The sequence below is a fragment of the Pipistrellus kuhlii genome, unplaced genomic scaffold (genome assembly GCF_014108245.1).
Source record: "Pipistrellus kuhlii isolate mPipKuh1 unplaced genomic scaffold, mPipKuh1.p scaffold_m20_p_1, whole genome shotgun sequence".
NCBI classification, from domain to species: Eukaryota; Metazoa; Chordata; class Mammalia; order Chiroptera; family Vespertilionidae; genus Pipistrellus; species Pipistrellus kuhlii.
Window position 1 is genome coordinate 42,533,811 of NW_023425404.1, and position 20,692 is coordinate 42,554,502.

A 20,692-nucleotide genomic window follows, 5' to 3' on the forward strand; every position below is an offset into this window, starting at 1 on the left:
CCAGCTAAGTATTATTGTTACCTGCACTAAGTTTGGGAGAATACAATGGTGAGCAAAACACCAACAGCCTCAAAACAAATAAACCCAAACAAAAAATAGCAATATTCTCTTCCATCTATAAGATCAGAATGAACAGGGAGAGTTTTTTAAACAAGATATTTCAATAAATAAGAGTACTTTCTTTCTAATCATTTCCACCAAAAAGTGACTTGTTAGTGCCTATTCCATGCCTCTCAGACCTATCTATAGCCCTAATCCTCACCACATAGTCTCTGCTCTAATCCAAGACATCTCTTTACCTCTTTGCATGAATTAAATGTACTTTTACTGCCTCCTCACCAGACTACCGCTGTTGCAATCTGAATCTTATAATTCATTCCTTCCATTTGTCGTTCATATTTAGTCCACATTCACTATTTTGACAAACCCCTCTCCTTTAATTCATTCTTTGTATAATAATTTGTGTTCATGTTTTTCTCCCCCAAATAAATATAAAAGCTTTTGGTGGCAGGTCCTCTTTTTAGTCATTTTCACTTTTTTTTTTGTTGAGCTTTGCCAAGTACCCAAAGTCATCTTAAACATCTGCAAAATCACTTTGTTGTTCTCCACTCGCAAAAACTGGTTATTTCCTTTTACCCACAAGTATTTCTTCTGCCTGAAATATTCTCTCTGGCCAATCATCAAAATCTATCTCACTCTTTTCCTTTAACACATGAAGAAAAACTCTTTTAAGCACTACCTTTTGTTAGTAATAATGTCAAACACAGGAAACTTTTAAAATTGTGTATCCCATCAGAATCATTTTAATTCTCCAGAGGTTTTGCTTTTTATTTTGTTTTGTTTTTTTTTTGTTGTTGTTATTTCTTATTCTGCAAGTAATAAACTACAGGTTTTGCAGTTCGGAGAACAATGGCACCGCCTTGCCCTCAAGAAGCTCACCATCTAGTGAAGAGAAGACAGGCACAGGCACGGGGAATTCAGAGCAGACTAGATGGTGGAAGAGAGGCAGCAGCAAAGCCCAGCCTTTTGGCCTCTGCACAGGTCATCACACATTAAAGTACACAGAACCATCTTGTCTGAAATTGAACTTGCTTTGCTTCTCCTGCAAAGCAGCTCACAGCCCTGTAATTAACCCAGAAGGAATCCCTTGGACTCCAAGTGTTTTCTAGCTGGTCTAATTAGGACAAAGGCAGCAGCTCAAGAGGCAGGATATACACCTCTCCATCAGAAAGGAGGAGCAAGAGATGTCCCTCAGGTAGCCTAAGGTGTGCAGTGAAGTAGAGAATGTAAACACCGTCACCTTGGTGTGCTGGGATTTCTGAAATGTAAATTTGTGACCTGATTCAAGCCCAAGCTTGGCTTTCTTCCGTTGTCTATGACACTCCTGCCCCACCCTCTTCTCTAGCCACCTGCTGAGTCCTCCAGATCCCCAGACTAATGTCAGCAGTAATCTAAGCACAGTGTAATTCGGATAAATGTGCCAATACTCAGAAATATAAAAAATGTACTTTCTTTCAAGCATAGACTTGATGCTCTAGTTTCCTTTCATTAGATGCTGTCTTTGAATTTCTTTTCTGGAAACAGAGATGGATTTTGCAAAACAGTACTTGCTGTTCTATTTCTCTTTATGAGCAATTGTTTTCCTCTTGCAAAATTATGTGTTGGGATCCAGGGCTGTGATCTTGGGTCAGAATATTTCAGGGCTAATCATCAATCCATATAGAAGTTAACTTACTTTCAAAAGGTCATTTATACTACCTCCCATACCAAATCAATCATCACTAACATGGTTATTTTACTAAATAAAAAACACCCATTTCTCTAAAATACCTACTTATCAATTTCAAATAATTAGAAAGTAGTGAATAATGACCAATTATACTACACACAATTTAATAGTTTATAATGCAGAAAGCTCTAAACGGAAACGTTGAGAATCTGCCATGCCATTATAATGAATATAATGATATTATACAATAGTACAGATAGAAAATGACATCTTAACTTAATCTGTAAGTATCATTGCCCATAAATATCTATTGTGAAAGTTATTGCCACAAGTTAGTTAATTGTATAAGAATTTTTTAATTTCTGATAAATAGGAGTTCACAGAATCTCTCCATTAGAGTTCACATTGCTTGGTTTTACCACTCATTAATATTCATAGACATATATAGTAACAAATGTTTTGCATTAAAATATGAATAGGCCTTACTTTGTGGTATATTTTTATCTGGTATTAAGCAGTGAATAAATCATCTGTATGATAGGAATTTTAGATAACCGGCTAAGAGATTGAGTTCACAATAAAACATGCATTAACTGAGAAATAATTGAAAAACAGACATTCAGAAACTGTAAGTACTTTGACAATTACTTTTTTGGTGCTTCTATAATTTTCAAAATTGTAATTAAATTTGAAACTTGAAATTTGTGTCACATCCAATGGACTTTTTAAATTTTCTGCATTCTAAGAAACATCCTCTCCAGTCTCATGGAAGGAAACTTCATATTCCATACACAACAATCAGCAAGTAATATCTGTGGGAAGGGCCTACAGGGCAGACAACTGGAGCCAATATGAGAGATATTAATGAAGTCTTTTAGTTTCAAGTGTCTTAAGAGGAAGATAATATAAAATCTAGACACTCACAAGAAAAACTTAAAGGCCAAGCTTAAGTTTTCTCTCAATAGATTCTACAGTTGATCTATTTTGTCCCAACTAATGGACATTCCCTCCTCTTAACATCATTATTCAGAAATTTAGAGACTTCAAGCTTAGCCAAGAAACTTAGGGAAGATTTTGTTTAGACTCCTCATTCCCCTTTTTGGGAATTTTTCCTTCATTTGGAAAAACTACAGGTGAAAGCACCTATATAATCAGCCACATTGCCCCTTATCTGAGAACTAGAGGCCCAGTGCATGAAATTTTGTGCACTGGGGGAGGTCTCTCAACCTGGCCTGCACCCTTTCCCAGTCTGGGATCCCTAGGGGGATGTCTGCTTGCCAGCTTAGGCCCACACCCTAAGCTAGCAGGAGGACATTACTCTTGCAGTCCAGGACTCCTCACTCTTTATCACCCACCTGCAGTATAGGAAGGAGAGGCTCCCGCCACTGCCATTGTGTTTGCCAGCCATGAACCCTTTCTGGCTGAGTGGTGGTCCCCCTGTGGGAGTGCACTGACCACCAGGGGGCAGTTCCTGTTTTAAGCGTCTGCCCCTGGTGGTCAGTGGGCATCATAGCAACTAGTCGTTCCACCATTAGGTTGATTTGCATATTAGGATTTTATTATCCTATCTAATAACATAGCAATATGCAAATTAACCATCACTCTGCTACACCTACCAGCCACATCCACCACTCAATCAGGAGTGAGTATGCAAATTATTCTAACCAAGATGGCTGCAGCCACAGAGAGAGCAGGATGTTTGGGTTTCCTTGGTAATGAAGGAAGCTAAGCTTTCTGCACACCCTGGCAGGCCCAGGCCTCCGCTAAAGGCTACAAAGTTTCAATTGTAGAAGATAAGTAAATCCCAGATACCAGGGCCTCCACTTGGGTCGTCTGGGGACATGGCCTTCCTGAAAACCACCACAGGCCCCTAGCCCAGGCCACCCAATGCCTCAAGGGAATCCGCACCCTGATCCAGGACATCCTTCAGGGAAAACCAGCCAGTCCCCACCTGTGCACCAGGTCTGTATCCTATCTAATAAATGAGTAATAAGCAAATTGACCATCACTCCAACATACAAGATGGCTGCCCCCATGTGGTCAAAGGTGGCTGCCCACATGTGGACACAATATGGCTGCCACAAAATGGCCACCATGGGAGGGCAGTTGAGAGGGACAAGGGAGAGCAGTTGAGGGCAATCAAGCCTGCAGAGGAGGAAAGTTGGGGGTGACCAGGCCTGCAATGAAGGACAGCTGGGGGGGACCCAGGCCTGCAGGGGAGAGCAGTTTGGGGTGACCAAGCCTGTAGGAGAAGGCAGTTAGAGGCAAGCAGGCTGCTAGGGAAGCAGTTAGGCGTCAATCAGGCTATCAGGGGAGTGGTTAGGGGGTGATCAGGCTGGCAGGCAGAAGCACTTAGGGGCAATCAGGAAAGCAGGCAGGCAAGCAGTTGGGAGCCAGCAATCCTGGATTGTGAGAGGGATAGGGCCTAAACGGACAGTCAGACATCCCTCGAGGGGTCCCAGATTGGAGAGGGTTCAGGCTAGGCTGAGGGACACCCCCAGCTTCTGTGCATGAATTTCATACACTTGGCCTTTAATGTAATATAAATCCGCTCACTGAGAGTAGACAGAGAGTATCAAGAGACTGCTCAAATTCAAGGCTAAATGGAGAAAGACAACAATTGATGTATGCAGTTATTGTAATTTGTTGTGTTTATTTATCAAGACCTATGTCTTATAATTCGCTATTTAAAAACAAACAAAAAAACAACAACAACTGTTCTTGCTCATGTAGTTGAGCATCAACCCATGTACCAGGAGGTAATCGTTCGATTCCAGGTCAAGGCACATGCCCTGGTTGTGGGTCCAATCCCCAGGATGGGGCATTCAGGAGGCAGCTGATATTCAGAGGCTTTGGTCTCACATCAATGTTTCTCCTTCTCTCTCTCAAAATGAATTAAAATATTTGTAAAACTATTCTATTGAATGACTAATAAAGTGAGTGGCTAAGTACCTAAACACCATTTGTTTCTTGTAACTAACTGGCAGCATTTCAACATCTATCAAAGTGCAGCAAATGCTTTATGATCCACAAACACAGGGCCTTATACAAAATATCCAGTTAAAATGAAATATTATTCAGTCAATACTTATCATTGCCTAGTTGTGCAAAGGAAAACAAGTTGACAAATTTATGAAAATTTACAAAATGATTAATGTTGTTTCTCCAGCATCTCAGGCAGCTCAATGATATTTACAAACCACTAGCCTTGGTAAAAGCAAATCAGAGTCAAGTAATTCTGTAGTGACATTTTAAATTGAGTCAACCCTAGAGAGTCTGCATCCTGTAGATTTTATAGAATTTCTGAGTCTAAAAACTACAAGGGCTTTTCATGATCATCAAACAAATAGTATTCTTTTACAGATGAGAAAACCAATGCTTAGAAAGTGACAACCCATGTTCATGCAGCCAGTTGGAGACAGCCAGTATTGGACTAATTCCAGTAATTTTCTACTAGATAGCAAAAAACACTGGACTCCTTTTGGAGTGTGTGCATTAATTCTCTACATTAGTTCATTGGCAGTTTTGACTAAATAGTTCTCATTGATAGACAAACGAATTGCTTAGATTTTTCTCAGCTATGTGCCACTTCACAGTGATGTCATTCAAATCACATCCATTCTTTCTCCAGATTTTCTATGATCAGATCAACAGTGGCCCTCTCTCAGAAACATGCCTCAGTGATCCTGCCTACCACACCATGGGTTCTTCCAACTGGTAAGACAGAAACAGTCATCCTGTTTGATAGTTTGTTTGTTTTCTTTCTTTTCCCTCAGGTTCAATATGCCTGAAAAAGTAACTTCTAGAGTAAGTCATTGCAACTTATAAAATACATGAAGCAAAATATTTTCACTAAAAACAGTTTTTGTCTATAAAAAAACACACAAACACATTGCACCCAGATTTTTAAGATCCAGAATGCTCAGAAACAAAGAATGTGCCACCTGTAACATAGGAGTTGGGCCCCTGGAGACTGGCTGTTGGGAATAGAGGAAGGCAAAAGGTGAGGTTGTAAAAGTCTAAGAAAGATAAGGAAATATTTGATTACTACTCTAATTTTTTTTTCATACTGGAAAACTCTGAGTACAATTTACAATGTTGAATTTCTATCTTGCTAACCAGATTTATTTTCACATAATATTTTAAATATCCTATGTAAGAAGAAGAAAATGTTTTCCTGTATCAAGGCTATAACAATTTCTATATGCTGAGTTCAAGCTGTACAAAATAAGTAGGATGTGCAAGAGATAGGAAAGATTTATGTCCCTTGGATCACAACCATTTTCACAAGAGAAAGGAAAAGGATTTTGTATCTTCATTTCTACTTTTTCTCTGGAGGACTTTTGGTCTGGAGGTCACAATAACATCTGTCCTCTTAACTTTGCCTTAATAGAGTACAAGTGGAACACCCATTATCTCCATAGAGACTACGGAACTGAGTGCTTAGTCTTCTGCATCCTCAAAACCTACAGACTGAGAGCTATTAATAACCCTCCACCTTTTTGTTAATCTGGAAAGGGATTGGAACCTAGCCACTCAACCAAAACAACTTAAGATCCAGATATTATTTGTAACAACAAGCACCAACAAATTCTATTCCCTAAATTCACCATTAGTGCCTGAGTGAAATTAAATTAAATGTATATTTTCAAATAAGGTAGCATTAGGTATAAACCATAATAGAGTCAGAAACAGCTTCTTTCTTTCAAAGTGCATTTTGGAAACAAATTTGGCGAGTATTTGAAATTTCCAAAATTTCTAGCTGGAAAGCAAAAATTTTTTTTCCACAAGTGAGAAGGTGATTGCCATTTTTCAAACATTCCAGAAAAAGTCCTTATGTAGTAAAAATTATAGGATAAAAGAATGAGTAAGAACAGATATTATTGAAATTGGAACATAATGTACAGGTGGTATAATGCTTCAGAGAACTCAAGAAAGGGTATGTGCATTGGGTCAATAGAAATGGAAATGCCTGGAGCACTGGGAAAAATACATAATGACAAAAGTGTACTGATATTCAAAATCACAGATTTGCCCTCATTCAACAAAGATATGCAGAACATTCCCTTCTAAGCTGGCCCTTACACACACACACACACACACACACACACACACACACACACACACAATTTTGTCTTTGCAAAAGGAATCACACTTGTCATCTGTTTTTAATGATTAATGGGTTCTGAAGCAAGTAGTTCTCTGTATCACAAAAAGGGTGGGGCACAAGTAGGTTTACAGTTGTTCATATGGAAAATAATACAATAAATAATAATACAAGAATAACATGTTTTGCACACTCTATCAATGTAAAACTACTTTTGCACCACTTGGTATTTCATTGCTTCATGTTTAAAGACTAGCAACCATAGAAAGGTGTTAGATGGCCTAGAAAAAAAGTTTACTTTGTAAATTAATAAGCACATGGAAAGTGAATTATTTTAGCTATATAACACGTTTACTTCATAGTTCACCCAGGCATAGATTTGTCTAAACACATGGTGATGACAATTTCTGGAAGAAAATTCCAAATTTTGATTATGGAAGACTAACAATTAATCAAATGCTGGAAAAGAAACCCACACCTGCTTATCTACCTTCAAATCCAAGTCCACAGTTCTATTGAAATTACTATCAACAGAATTCCACTGTGGTTTGAAAGGGCACTTTGTGTATAAGTGTTTCAGATATTCTTTAAAAGAACCTTAGCCCAGTTTATTTATTGGTTTGAAAGCAATCATTTAATCATTTAATGGATGCAGTAAAAGTACTGTTGTATCATTGCTATAGTCTTTCATCTACAGATACGAAAGCCCTCCTCATACAAGATGTCAATGGAGAAGAAAAATATACAATGTTTTCCACACCCTAATAATGAATGTAAACTTGACTCTGCTCATCTTTCAAACCACTCTTCTGGCCTCAAAACTGCTTGCAGTTACTTACAACAACTGCGATGTTGTTGTTGTTATAGTAATGTATAGTAAACCACCAAATTCCTGATATTGTTGTATGGCCCAATTCAGTGCTCCAGATAGCTAACATCTTGGCAAAAATGAGGTTTTTCTTTTAAAAGAGCAAGGTAATGACTTACTTTACAGTGTGCACAAATTATAATTACTTCTTATTTGCCTCTATTGCATCCTGGACTTTTAAGTCATAAGCAAGTAGGTCCAACAATATTTAAGAGTCGAGGTCCTAGAGTTTTGGCATCAACTCTTGGTATTAGTGAAACACTTAACATATCTATAAAATATTTTGACATATATAAAAGTGTAGCAAACTTTCCCTCCTCTTGTTTCTCCCCTCCTGTAAAGCTCACCTAATTTCAATACATATATGTTTAATATATTACCAATGTTACCTACTTTATGAAAATAATGTATGAAGTGTAAAAGATAGCATTCGTTTAAAAGTACTACATTTATTATTAATTCAAAAATGAGACAAATTTATCTTCTTGGCTTTTTAAAGAAATGCAGAGTATTTCTAAAAATTCATTTCTATGTGTTATCCACCCACCTCTTTCCTTTTTCTCTTTAAGAGCCTCAAAAGGAAAATTGACTTTAAGCTTTGTCATCTCAGCCTAGGTCCTAAAGGCAGCCAACATCACCATTGTTGCCATATCATTCTCTCTCTTTATTATACAAGTATATTGATGATGTAATTGCAGAAGTTAGGGTTCATTCAAGCTGTTGGAGCAAAGGGATTTTTTTTAGACTGCCTCCTTCGCAACCACAAAACAACTGTAAAACAGAGCCAAGTTCACAATTTAAGCAATTCATCTCTTGAAAGCAGATCTGCAGGATCTTCATTTTAAAGGACTGATGGAGGGGTCAAAATGCAGAACCTCTGGAAAAGCACAATTTGCTCCAGACTCAATGCTGAGCTGGAAAAACACTTGGGGAATACACAGCGAGCCTATGACACCTTGGCTTTTAACCCCTTCTGAAAAGCCCTGAACTTTTTCGGTTTGGCTCTAATTTTCTCCCCTAAAATCCCACGAGATTAGGAGATTACCCAGCTTTTTATCCGATCCCTAAACAGATATTCCCCCCGAAAGTTGAGCGGAAACTAAGCTACCATTTATTACTCTGCATTCAAAATAATGCAATGACTGAGAAGTCCGTGATCCTTAACAGAATCATCCTTATTTTAGCACAGGAGAAGTGAACATTTACCAATGCATCAGCTACATTAGTTGAACCCCATGGTTGTGATTCAAAGTGCTAACCAAAAAGAAAAAAAAAGAAAAAAAGAAAGAAATCAGCAAGAAAAGGCAAACACACACAACACAAGAAAATCACATGCAGATAAGGCAGCGCATTCCGGGAAGGGAGAGAACATACCTGAGGGATTCGCCTTTAAAAGAAAAGTGTCCACATCAGCTAGGCTGTTCCTCCCCTCCTTTTGGAGTCTATGTGTTTTCCTTTCAGGAATACCACTTGCAATTCGTGTTCCTAGATTCCTTCCCTTTTCTCGGCCCCAAGGAGTTAGAGCAGGAGCGGAGGCTGTGACCCGGCGACCCACCGAACCACCGGACTCAGGTACAATCAGGCAATGCCTCTGGTCTGCAACGCTGTCTGTTCTTTTCAATGCGATCGTGCTCCCCCGGGCAGCCTCCGAAGCAATTTCACAACTTAGCTGCTGGCACCAAACTGCCTCTCCATCTCCTCGTTGCCAAATTCCTCCGGCAGCTCATTTCTCATCCCTATCTCTAAGAAAGCAAAAATTAGCTGCTGTGTTGCCCAGCGAGCGCCCAGGCTCAGCAACAATTGAGGGTGCGGAGCAGCGCGGCGGGCGGAGTGCGTGCGAGGAAGTTCCCAGAGCGCCGGCGGATGCTTTGGGGAATGAATGCAGCACAGACGCTGCTATCCGCCTCCTCTGCTCTGAGCTCCCAGGCTCCCTCTGCTGCCGCCGCCGCCGCTGCACAGCGCGGCTCTCCAGGCGGAGACCTGGCCCCAGCTCAGGAGGATGCACTGTGGCCGCTGCCAGGTGTGGCCATCACCACCGCACTGACAACTAGCTGTCTGGGCATAACCTCATCACTGGGGGGCGGGGGGGGGACCCCGGAGGGGGGAGCTTTCTCAGCCTAATCTTCCCTTTATTGCTGAGTGATGACCTAAGGAGACACTCCGAAAGCCCATTCTGCTGGCCGCATTTGCAGCCTCTTTGATAACATGGATAATGTCATAATGTCATAAGGACTTGTCTAGGTGTAGTTGGTTGTGCTTCCGATCATGAAAAGCACACGGCACACGATATAATTCCCAATTAGCCACGGAGAAGCAGCTCACAGGACCCGGTGTTTCTATAGAGGAGAGGCTGATATTTCATCCCAGGTAGCTTTCTCTTTTTTTCTTTCTAATGTGTGGAAAGCCATTTGAAGGTGATTCCTTAAATATCTGAATTAAAGACACACACACACACACACACACACACACACACACACACACACTCAAAGTGGGGAATAGTGGAAAACTTAGAGTGATCCAAAGCTTTTGCTTCTCACTTGGAAATAATGTCTACCCGTTTGAGGTAAGCACGTTGAAGAGCTGGCTAGGAATTGAATGGGCTTGCTTTCCTTTTTAGTTTTGCTGAGCAGAGGAGGTGAGGGGAGTAACAGCTCCCACTTTCCATCAATAAAGCATTTTTGTATCCTCTTACCCTCCTTTGAAACAAACAAAACAAGTCCCGGGTCTTAAAATAGAGCCTTTGGGAAGCTCAAGTCCTGAAATAACTGTGTAGGTTGTTAGATGCATCTGGTCTGCTGGCTTACTTCACTTCACTTGGCTTTGCTTTTAATAGGAGGGTCCTTTTAACCCCTTCTGACTAACTGAGGAGCAGTCAACTATCTGCTGAGACCAAACAGGACAAGAAGCATACACATAGATTTGTATGGCATTTTCCTGTACGTTGAAGGATGAACAAGAATGTAGAATTGACTCTACTTTACCTAAAATACGTAACAGCTGCCAGCAAAATGAGCAGTTTAGCCTGATAGAACATTTTTGGCAAAACACATTCCACCGACTATCTATCTATGTGGCAGGTGCTGGTACTGAGCCTTCTTGTTCCCAGCCCCACCTTTAGCTCAGCACAGCACAGCTTCCTCAACCTGCTGCTTAAGTGACTGCTAATGGACTTGAGCAGCTGCTCAAGGTCTAATGAGCTTCATCGGCAGGCAGACACGGAGCGCAGTGATCACATTCAGCAGCCACCAGAGTAGCAGGTAGGACAAGGCGCGCCTGCCCCTGGCTTAAGCACTCAGCAGCAGCAAAGAAAAAGCTGGTTAGACCTCAGAGTAGATGATGATCTGGCAATATCTGCCTCACTGACACACTGTTTTGAATTCTCTACAACACACAGAGGGGAAAACAAAAAACAAAAAACAAACAAAAAAACACCCATTCAGAGGTTTTCTTCTTTCTTTATTTTTATTTTATTTCAGCTAAGAACCTTCAGCACCCCAAATAGTGTAATGTATACAAGTTCCCAGGAAATTGAGATATAATATCATTGGTTTAAACACATAGAAGGAAATACAAGTAAGATAATCCTAACCTTGAGCGGTCTCCAGGATGTGTATGTGATGTAATGAAAGGAGGTGTGAAAATATTGCTCAACACCAAATACTCTCACAGGAAAAGTAGCAACAGGAATGGTGATCGCCAGGCTTTACTTTTTAAGAAGAAATGTTTCATGCATGCGTCAGCTGCATTAATAGAAGCCGTGTGTCCCGGTAGATTCACTGCTCAGTTCTAATTATCAGTATTCTGGTTATATATTTCAAAATGGAAACAGTTACACCTCTGAAAGGGGCAGGACTCATGTGACTGAGGAACACTGACTGCTAATAAGTTATGTCACAGCTGGAGAGAGTGACAGAGATTTATGACTTTATTGATGTGCAGGGACACCAAAATCCCTAACAGAACTTTGTCTCTACCCTGTTTCCCCGAAAATAAGACCGTGTTTTATATTAATTTTTTTCTCCCAAAGTTGCACTGGGTCTTATTTTCCGAGGATGTCTTATCTTTCCATGCGCTAGGTCTTATTTTCTGAGGATGTCTTATTTTCGGGGAAACACGGTAGATGGGTGGTTTTCAGCTGCTGAGCACCTGATATGATATGATATAGCATTCAGAGTACTACACATTCTAGTCAATAAGTCACATTCTATTTCTGCAAAGAGCTTTCAAATAATTGGATTAATAACATTAACAATACAGTAGAGGAAATTAATACTTGGATGTGTTCACCTGCCCCAAACTTACAGAATGATTGATTAAGAAAATATGACCATTTCTCTTCTTCATCTTTCAGTAGTGGTTTTAGGAGGAATAAAACCTCTAGGGTACCATTCACCTCCCATACCCCAAGACATAAATTGGGGCAGATCATTTGTTTCATTTATGGTTCAGATGGGAGAAAACCAAAGTGTGTGGGTCATTGGTCATTTTTTATTGGTAGGAAAGCTTGACTAAAGCAAACGGATCAAGTAAAAGGATCATTCGTAAATAATTCTATTACTGCCTGTGCGCTTGGCTTTAAGCAATATAGGAATTCTTGAAAAAACATAAATCAGCCTCGTGTACACTGAATTGTATTTTCAGCATTCTAGAAGACCTCATTCTTTATTTCAGGGAATGGGTAGCCAATCATTGGACCTCACTATTTTTCAAAAATTGTGACCAGCATTGGCTCTCTGCATTAATTCAAATGAATTGGTGAAATTTTCAAGATAATTGAGGTCAACAACACGATTACATCCAAAATAGGAAGTTGGTGTGTCTAGCTCTGTGTAACTGAATAATGTATAAGAGAAGAAATATTTGGGAATAAAGCATCCAATGTAATTTGGAAAGATTTGCAACCTGTTGATTTCATGATAGTAAAGAATGCACTTAAAGCTTTGCATTAAATTATGGTTACTTAAAAACAGTGTTAACTGTGGAGACTAGATTATACAAGGCACGGCAGCTTTCTCTTTGCCCACTCGCCCTTGGTTTGCTTACTCTGGGGAAGTTCGCTGCCATGACCTGAGAACATTCAAGCAGCCTAAGCGGAAGCCCGCAGGGCAACGAACTAAAGTCTCCTGCCAACAGCCAGATAGGCACTGAGACACTATGCCAACAGTCATGTGCATGAGCGATTTTGGAAGTGGAACTTCTATCCACATTCAAGTTTTGAGTTGTCTGCAGCCCCTGCTGACATGCTGTATGAACCCCCCTGAGCTGTTCCCAAATTTATAACCCACAGAAACTGTGAGGTAATAAATGTTCATTGTTTAAGTAAAAATAAATAAATAAATAAATAAATATCCAAAGTAGAGTTCTGGCCTGTGTGGCTTATTTGGTTGGGACCGTAGGGGGGAGTGGGGGAGGGTGTTCCTGCACGTACAACAAAAGATCAAGGGTTCAATTCCCAGTTAGGGCACATACTAAGTTGCAGGTTCAACCCCTGGTTGGGGTGCATATTTGAGGCAACTGATGTATATTTCTCTCTCATATGTTTCTCTCTGTCTTCCTCCCTTTCTCTTCCATTCTCTTTAAAATTTACCATAAAAACATATCCTCGGGTAAAGATTAAATATAAATATAAATATAAATATAAAATCTTTGGAAATTTCAACTGATGAATTAGATGAACTATTATTTAATATGTAAATTTAAGTGCACCTAAATGTTTCATTTTTAAAATTTTTAAAATATGTATATTTTAAAAATATATTTTATTGATTTTTTACAGAGAGGAAGGGACAGGGATAGAGAGTTAGACATCAATGAGAGAGAAACATCTATCAGTTGCCTCCTGCACACCTCCTACTGGGGATGTGCCCGCAACCAAGCTCCATGCGTTTTATCAGAATAGAACCTGGGACCCTTCAATCCACAGGTTGATGTGCTATCCACTGAGCCAAACTGGTCAGGGCCTAAATGTTTTAAAGTGTAAAAAAATTTTGGCTCAACAAATTCAGTAACAAGAGGAAAATACTATCTTTCTCTAGGCAATATTAATAATTCTGTGAGTCCTCTTACCACTTCTATAAACCTCTTTTGTAGCATTAGTTTATTATAAAGTACACTAGAGTCTCAGTGCATGAAAATTCATGCACTGGGGGGGGAGGTCCCTCAGCCTGGCCTGCCCACTCTCACAGTCCCGGAACCCTCAGGGATGGGAGACTATCTGTGATCAGGGGAAGGAGATGCCCCGTCACATGTCTGCTGCTGCCACTGCTGGCAGTGCAAGCCTCAGCTGACCATGGCTACCTGAGCCTCAGGTGGCCCTGGGCAGATGGGGAGCTGAGGGGACTAGGGGACTCTGGATGCGGGTGCGCAGCCACTCTGGCAAGGCTGAGAGGACAGGTTGCTGCCATCTTGTGACTGTGGGTGCCACCATCTTTGAGGATATGGCAGTCAATTAGCATAACTCCTCCTTACTGAGCTGCCATCTTTGTAAAGGCATGAAGGTTAATTAGCATATTCCCTCTTTATAAGACAGGATTTATTCATTTACCTGCCTTTCCTGCGAGACTATGACCTCTTTGAGGACAAAGATGGTGGTTCATTCAACTTTGTAACACTAATGCCTAGCTGAAGACCAGACTCATGAAAGATAGGTTGAGTGAGTGCATAACAATGTGCCTAGTTAGTAGAGCACAGAGTTAATGAGGCTAAGGACATGGGTTGCATCCCTGTGTAGCCAATTAGCTTTGTTCTATTTCTTGGTCCAAATGGCACCCTTAGTTCTCACCAGCTGCCTCATAAATGTATGCCAGAACAGTCCTTCTAACTGCATATCCCAACAGTGGTGAGTCAGTAACACAATTATAGTGGCTAAAGTTTGTATAACACCCTTACAAACTGTTTTTGCATATGTATAGTCTCATTAAAATCTTATCTTTAAAAAACAGCAAGATAGACCTAGCTGCTTTGGTTAGGTGGATAGTGTGTTGGCCTGCAGATTGAAGGGTCCTGGAATTGATTCTGGTCAAGGCACATATCCAGTTGCGGGTTTGGTCCCCAATAGGGGGCGTGCAGGAGGCAGCCAATCAATGATTCTCATCATTGATGTTTCTTTCTCTCTCTTCCTCCCTGAAATCAATAAAAATATACTTAAAAAACAAACGAACACAGCAAGACATTATAGTAGTCTTGTTGTTGTCCCCATACTAAATGTTAAAACAGAGACTCATAAAGGCTACATGACTTACCTGGTTAGATAGAACTAGTAAGTGGTGGATTCTAGATCAGAAATCAGGCATTCAGTGTTTACTTCAAAACTGATTCCACCATAAATTTAGCTAGTAATAATTACTATATTAAACTTCTTACCAGGTAACATTATCATTATTTTCTTCTATTACTAACCAGCCCTCCATTCATTGTGGTAAAGTTTTCAGGAGTATTTTTTTTAAATTTCAATAAGAAATGTTTAGTCAAAGTTTTAGAATGCCCAAGGACATGCCTCTGGTTCACAGCTCCGTTGCTTTGTGCCTCCATGGCCTTATACTGGACCTGAAACCTTCCGAGGCCTGTTTCCTGTGTGTGCATGTGCTGCGTGCTTTCTATAAGCAAAGCTGGGATATTCCTTTTTTCCTTTTCCATGCTTTACAGATTTCCAAGAGCAAATTTCAATTTGGTTTGACAAAACTAAAAATGATCATTTTAATGGTTTATATTTGCTTGCTAAACTTTTTATGTTCACTAGACATTTTTACTAGTACATACTTAAAGTGCATATATAAATTGAGATTTCTTGTTCAATTTCTGAAGGATTAAATGTCTCAGATAAAATATGTATGTATACAGTAATAAATTATTTTGGGTTTTTCGTTCTTCAAAGAAAACCCAGCAATGATGTCTTTTCTCTCGAGAAGATTAATTTTGGGTCATATTACTTGCCAGTATATTAGGAGTTAATCAATTTGTGCTGATCACTCCAAGGGAAATGAAAATGACCTGGACAGAAACTCCATGCTAATGAGGTGAGAATCATTCTTGACAAGAAACTGCATAGGTTTGAACTCTGTGAAAATACATACTTTGTCTAACAGATTCTTTAAAATTGTTTTTGCTGCTAAAGAGATGCTAATTGCCCAACTTCTGATTATAAGCAGTGGTTCATGTCTTATAGCCAAAGCCCTTTTCACCTAACTTCAATAATTATCTAGGACATACAAACCACAAAGCAAGTCAAGAATATTGTCCTTTAAATTTGTCTAAAATACTTGATTCAACAACAGAGCCACTTAGAACATTTTATTTTAATACGATCCGACATCAAATCTTTCCTCTTCATGATATTTCATATTCTGCTCAGGTTCTTGGTTGTTTTCTCCAGAGAGCACACCCACACTCTGCAGAGCCTGGGAGTGAGAAAGCAAAGCCACAAACCCTTCCTGCTTCCCACCAGAGTATTGGCTCTGGGTCAACCGGGAATGAAGCAAAGCTTGTATTCAGAGCCCTTCACTTTCCAGGACTTTGCCCCTTTTCATTCCTCCTTCATCCGCGTTTGCTTCGGGGCTATCCTAGGGGAAAAGGGCTCTATTAGAAAAAATGCTGTGGTGTAATTTAATAAAGTGCATCACCTGTGAGGTAAAAGGAAGTTAGGGCAATGAACCATAGTCTTTTAAAAATAATTCTGATTTAAGTTTAGTTAATAATTTTTATTTAAGGAGCATGTATAAAAGGAGGGACAGTAAAGAGAAGCTACCCATTCCTGGGCTTATACTGAGAATTAAATGTGTGAAAAATATAAAGAGGTTAATAGAGTATCAGCCATTTTTGTTATCGTCATTGTCATCATTATCATTTTTAATGGGTGCTGGAGGTGAGGTTATACTGCTGGAAGTGGTGGAAGGAAGTATCCAATAACATCATATATGAAATAAAAGGAAAAGAATACAAGCCTTCCTCATGTAGATGAATTTTTAAATATATTTTTATTAATTTCTGAGAAGAAGGGAGAGAGAGAGAGAGAGAGAGAGACATAGAAATATCAATTATGAGAGATGCTCCTGCATGCTCCCAACTGGGGATCAAGCCCGCAACCTGGGCATGTGCCCTGCCCAGAAATCAAACCATGACCTTCTGGTTCATAGATCAACACTCAACCTTTGAGCCATGCTTGCTGGGCTGTGGATGAATTTTTAAATATTGAATAGTTTCAAAATATATACCTAAAAACATAAGTATTGTATATGAGAACATAAGTATTTTTTAAAGAATTCCAGAAAGATCTTCTGCTTAAAAACATTATTCTTATAATACCTGTAACTCCAACAACTAGAGGATTTATTTTAGATTAATAAATTACCCTATATTAAAATACTGCTACCTGAAAATACTTTCTCTCATTCTGTATATGGCCTTTTCACTCCATTGTTTTCTTTGATACTGAGAAGTTTTTAAGTTCTATGTATCCTCCTTTGTCTACTTTTTGTTTTACTACTTATGCTCTTAATGTCATACCCAAGAAATCATTGCCAAATTCAACATCTTGAAGCTTTTCCTCTATTGTTTCTCTTAGGAGTTTTAGAGATTTAGGCCTCACATTTAGGTCTTTTATTCATTTTGAGTTAATTTAATCCATTTTGGTATAAGGTAAAGATACAGCTTCATTCTTTTGTATATGGAGATCTAGTTTCCCCCAATATGATCTGTTGAAATTACTGTTGTTTCTTTATTATTGTGTAGTCTTTGGCACTCTTGTCAAAGGTCATTTGACTATATAGGTGAGACATTATTTCTGAAATCTCTATTTTATTTCATTGGTCTATATGTCTTTATCTGATAAAGGGTTATTATTCACTAGGATTACCTAAAGAATTTAGCTTCTGTAATATTACATAATGCAATCTCTTTTCTCCTCTGTGAATTACTGTCTGATTTGCAATAAGTTGGGTCACATCCCCCTTTGGTCGAGAGCACAAGGTTAGCTTTTCATCTTTGTATCCAGATCCAAACCTCCAGATACATGAGAAAAATCTAGTTTTACCATAAGAGACATCCCTCATTATGCATATTTGCATGTACAAATCCAAATCCAGATGTGGATTTCCAGTTAGTTTTTCTAAGTTAAGTATGCAGAATATTTTGAGATATATGTTAGAGGGGAAAAATGAAGCTACTTATTGTAGAATAAAAACTTTGTAGGTGACACAGATATATATTTTTCCTAAGGAGCCCATCATGATTGATATTATTCCATAGTATTATTGTCTACACAAAACCACCAATTTTAACAAACTGACTTGTGCCAAATATAGTTATTTAATTTCAATAAAGGCAAATATTTCATTAAAGTAAAAGTACTTAATATAATTTATGCTTATTTCCCTCCTATTCCCATCTATATGATAAAAGCTGTCCTTTGAGACTAGTTCAAGAGAACACTACTTAAAACTAGACAGAGTTATAATCATAGTAATAATTAATTAATAATAAAAATAAAAACATACAGAAAACCAATATGCAAAAATAATTGACAAAATATTCTCATTCTAGAATATAAATGGCTATAAGACCCTTCTGGTACAGGCTTTTGTATGAGAGGAAATAGAAGGAAGCAAAAGGAATATAAAAGACTTACAATTAAACAAAAGTACTCACTTGAAAGCACATTGAATTGTTTGAGAACAGTAGTTGAATACTTAAACTCAGGATGATAGAAAAAAATCTATGTTCTTGAGAATTAATTTTGTGAAAAGGTGAAGAATAGAAAGGAAAAATATCAAATCTCAAATAGAATTATTACAAGGGGAAAAAGTATATATGAAGCAGGAGCCTCTCCCACTCCTGAGCAGTGCTAAGAATGTCCAGTCCTCTAGAAAATAAAAGCATGACAGGCCCACAAAACAGATATAAAATAGAAAAATAATTTCAAAAAAGTTTTTAAAATGTTAAGACAATGATATAAGATATAAAAGAATAACAAATGGAATTATAAATAAGGTCATAGAACTAAAAATGATTAGAAATAGAAGTAAAATTATTTCAGAAATGAAAGAACACAAAGTTTATTAACACAACTGATATTATCTTAACAGAAGAAGCTGAAGAAGAAGAAGAAGAAGAAGAAGAAGAAGAAGAAGAAGAAGAAGAAGAAGAAGAAGAAGGAGGAGGAGGAGGAGGAGGAGGAGGAGGAGGAGGAGGAGGAGGAAGGTGAGAGAAAATCTTTATGAGATAATTGGAAATTTAAGCATTCAAAAGCATATCCTATATATCAATAATAAAAGGTAATATGCAAATTGACCCTAATGGTGGAATGATCAGAAACAACCAGTCACTATGACAAGCACTGAACACAGGGGGCAGACACTCAACTTAGGAGCTACCCTCTCCCCCCCATGATCAGTGCACTCCCACAAAGGAAGCTCTGCTTAGCCACAAGCTGGGCTGAGGGCTGTGAGAGCAGCAGTGGAGGTAGGAGCCTCTCCTATCTCCTTTGCAGTGCTAAGGATGTCCAGTCCTAAAGCTGCAGTCAGAAATCCCCCAAGAGACCCTGGGCCACCAGAGAGATGTCTGCCTGCAAGCTTAGGCCCAATATCTCAGAGAGTGGACCTAAGCCAGCAGGTGAACATCACCTGAAGAGTTCTAGACTGCAGGCCAGGGTGAGGATCAACAAACACACAAAAAAGTTTTTACATAATAAAACACAGTTCAAATAATCTCATACCTAATGATTACATTGTCACTAAATCAGCTTATTTTGGGCTATTGCCCTTTAAGTAAATATACAAATATTTATATAATCTTTACAAATAAAAATTATTTGGGATTTATTAGCATAATCTGAGAGATAATATATAAGATGGTTAGTATTACTTTTCTGTATAATTGCATTTTTGTTGTTGTTTAAAAGAGGTACATCTGGGGGAAGCATATAGGCCAAACTATCTCAACCTTGAAAGGATCAGGAAATATTCCTAAACACCATGACACATGCCTTTGGAGGGTCCTGATGCAAAATTTAACAGGCTTCACAAAGAAAAATCTTAATGCCAACCGTGCTGTAACTGACAACTGCCCTCCATCACGGAGGGAAAAGTCTTCTCCAAGATGCTGCCTCCCAGAGAGCGCAGAGATTCAGAAATCATGTCAGCATGCAGAACATGTGGATGACTGTGGCTGACAACGTGGCTTTAAGCTGAGCTACATCTCCTCCAGCGACAGTGGCTGCTGTCGGAGCCTCTGAGGAGCCAAAGGGCTTGTGAGATCTTCATCTGGTGCTGACTCTAGCTGAGATGTTATTCTAAAACACTACCTGGAGTTTCCTATTTCATCGTTAGTAATAAAAGTGAAATCTGGGTTTAATGTGGTAGATTTGTGGCTCACATAAGAGTGCAGGCCTCTTTTATCTAGATGTGTATTTAAATACCTCTGAAGAATACCTGAACATCACTGCAGAATTTATTTTGCCAGATTAAGTTGTATTACATGCCCTCGGAGTGCACAGAAATATAGACTGCTCCGTTATTATTTGAAGAAAGACCATTTTTATCTACTTTTCACAGGTGCCCATAGGGATAGCTCTGGACAAATAACTGTAAAAATATAGTGCTTGTACTAAATGTAATTCTTTGACTTAAAATACTACGTCTGCGGAGTGTTCAGGATTTAAGGAGACAGATCAACTGTATTGACTCTTTCCAACAAGTAGGTGAACATCCCCACAAAATTGTTAATTTGCTCCCAAACCCTTTTTATTGAGCTCTGTGATTTAGTGGTCCTCGGAATTCACCGTTCAGGGTGAAGAGGTAGATACGAGGTCTTTCCCGGGAGATGTCTCGGTGCTCATTCTACTCCATAAACATGTTGGTCCTCTCTGGTGTTATTTCTTGCCATTGTAGCCCATTTTCGCTCCCCAGAGCTGACAGCTTTCATCTGTCAAGCTTCCAGGCGGTAAAAGAGCAATGGGGAAAGACTATTTCCTTCCACAACAGATGGGCCTATTTGG

The 20,692-nt window shown here is 39.0% G+C and overlaps 1 protein-coding gene across 4 annotated transcripts in view; it reads right to left on the reverse strand.

The window, feature by feature from the left end:
- The window catches only part of UNC13C (unc-13 homolog C), a 503,072-nt gene extending 493,472 nt beyond the window's left edge, over positions 1-9,600 (reverse strand). For 3 of the 4 annotated variants that reach the window (XM_036441424.2, XM_036441415.2, XM_036441408.2), the window contains exon 1: positions 9,079-9,599. The gene's annotated coding sequence lies outside the window, so the exon portion shown is untranslated. Of the gene's footprint in view, positions 1-9,078 lie in introns of all 4 variants that reach the window. The other variant, XM_045582381.1, reaches the window with a different exon arrangement.
- Positions 9,601-20,692: the final 11,092 nt, after the last annotated feature.